Source organism: Capsicum annuum, chromosome 1 (assembly GCF_002878395.1).
Source record: "Capsicum annuum cultivar UCD-10X-F1 chromosome 1, UCD10Xv1.1, whole genome shotgun sequence".
Classification (NCBI taxonomy): Eukaryota; Viridiplantae; Streptophyta; class Magnoliopsida; order Solanales; family Solanaceae; genus Capsicum; species Capsicum annuum.
Genome location: NC_061111.1, coordinates 63,633,637 through 63,636,043, shown reverse-complemented (window position 1 = coordinate 63,636,043; position 2,407 = coordinate 63,633,637). Strand labels below are relative to the sequence as shown.

At 32.0% G+C, this 2,407-nt stretch overlaps 1 long non-coding RNA gene across 1 annotated transcript; it reads right to left on the bottom strand.

Moving 5' to 3' along the window:
- Positions 1–543: 543 nt before the first annotated feature.
- LOC107844757 lies at positions 544–2,107 on the bottom strand. The gene is made up of 2 exons (XR_001666561.2): positions 1,873–2,107; positions 544–1,232 (listed from the first exon to the last, which is right to left on the bottom strand). It is a non-coding gene; the product is annotated as an uncharacterized LOC107844757 (long non-coding RNA).
- Positions 2,108–2,407: the final 300 nt, after the last annotated feature.

The following is a 2,407-nucleotide window of genomic DNA, read 5'->3' as shown; positions in this document are numbered from 1 at the left end:
TGTTCAAAAATATATGATTTTGTTGTTTATTCTTTGGTGTTTAGTACGTAGACAGAAAATAAAATGTTAAGAATATCAATATAAAATCTTGACAAACTCTAGAAATGGTAGGGATAGGGGTTAAGAATGTGGGATTAGGATGATTGATTGTATAGGAGGATATGTTTGTAACTTGTTTCCTTACTTTCATTAGCAAAGTTATTTCCTTTTTCTTTTTTGATTTTGGTTTTCTTATAGAGATTGTTTTGAAGTTTAACCAATCAAATATGAAAATTAGATGAAACAAAGGAAATATTAATTAGTGGCTCAATCGACTGACTACTTGAATTTTCACCTTGTTGAAAAGAGTTTGATTCTTCATCTAGTAATCACCTATCCATTTTTTTCCTTACCCATTAAAAAATTGGCTGAAAAATATTTTCCTCCATGCCAAACACCCTAAGGCCGGGTGTGTAACTTATCTAATAACGTTCAATGATAATGCAAATAAGAATAGTCGTTGACAATACAATATGAAAGCATTTGGTAAGGAGAGCAATTAAGTTATTAGGACCAAAACATTATATAGCGAAATATGACCAGCGAGCAAACTTCGTTACGTCACGCTCAATCCTATCAAGACCTCAACAACTGTCCCAAACTAAAAAAATCCTTCACTCTGTAAGCAAACCAAAGCATTCAAACACCTCATCTCCCCTCACTCACTTACTCAGACTCTTTAAAATTGTTGTCACATTTGTATCGGATCCTCTAAAACACACTATTGAGAATCCAACACGCACTTGATAAAATTTCTAAAGAGTCGTACCAACATAACTCACCACACAAAAGAAAAAAAGAAGAAAGGATGTGATCAAGAATCAAAAGGCTTAAATAAGTATAGCAAAGTACCATGACATTTTCTTGATTTCAAGCCTTTGAATTCTTGATCCTTTCCTCCTTGAAAAAATCAAGCAAGACGGTGCTCTTGCATTTGGGACATTTTAGATTCTCTTCTGATATGATGACATACATTAAGCATCCAGGGCAACCCACAAGCATCATGGGCATGGCACTCTTCTTCGAGAACTCTTCGTCAGGACTCGGTTCCCTAGACACACACGAGCTCGCAGGTGATGATCTTTCCATTGAAATAACTCTAGGTGGTGATGATATATTTAGTTTCAAGTCAAGATATGGATGCTTCTCCTTGTATTTGATAGCATGCTTTTCAACAATTTGGCTATATCTCCCTACATTTATATATATTAAGCACAGTTACTCATAATATACAAGTTAGTAAGCATGAAACAATGATACATGGGAACACACACCTACTATAGAGGCGGATGCTGCTCACAATTAAACTAGATTCATTTGAATTCAGTACTGTTTTTATCTTGATAACATAGAAATATATGAAATTTTCATTTATTAAATTCCGGACTCATAATAATAGCCAAAAATAATAATGAATATATTTATCTTTGATCATAGATTTTGAAGTTGAAATTTAAAATATGTAAATTTTGATTTTCCAAAGTTATTGATTTTTGAAATTTGAAGTTGTTTTTGCACACGCATTTCACTTTTGAAAAAAAAAAAATGATGTTTTATGAGTGAAAGCCCCAAACCCCCCTCCCCCCTCCCCACAAAATAAAAAAGAGAAAAAGAAGGAAAAAGCTTAGACTAATTTATTGGAAACTAAAAAAATTTGAAAATCAGATTTTCATGATCAAACAGATATGAAGATAATTCTTTTAAAATTGATCCAAAATTTATAAACAAACACTAGCTTAGTTCTTGAGTCCACCTCCATATACCCATCTCCTCCAAAGATATAAATAGTAACATATAAAACTTGAACTTCTATCTAAAAAGAATTAAAATTACCTTGATTGGCAGAAGTGACAACTTATGAAGACAAAGATATTATAGAGAGAAAACATATATGATTGAGAAAAGAAACTAATTAAAAGTTAGACGATATAACTAAAAGAGATCAATACTTATACTGCAAGTTGTGTTTGTGAGAGTGAGAGCACGTACGAGTCATAATGTGTTACAGAATTAATTGTGGTACAACTAGAGATGATAATTAATTAATGGGGTGAAAAAGGATAGTGATACTCATTTTGGAAAGTTACTTGTCGTTGAATTTATTGTAATTACTAATGTTTACCCTGAAGGCGATATAGTTGACTTTGTATATGAGACCAAGAGCACGCGCTTTATATCCAATTATCATTACATCTGTTTACTAGCAGATTAATTATTTATAAACGTAGTGAAAGTAAAGTAAAGCAACAGCTTCTTCCACGAGAGTTAAAACGAACAAGAAAGTGAAGAGGAAAAGACATACCTGGAGAACAAATAAAAAAACGTATTATATTGCAAAGGGTTTTATTCCAAATCGTTTAAAAAGTGA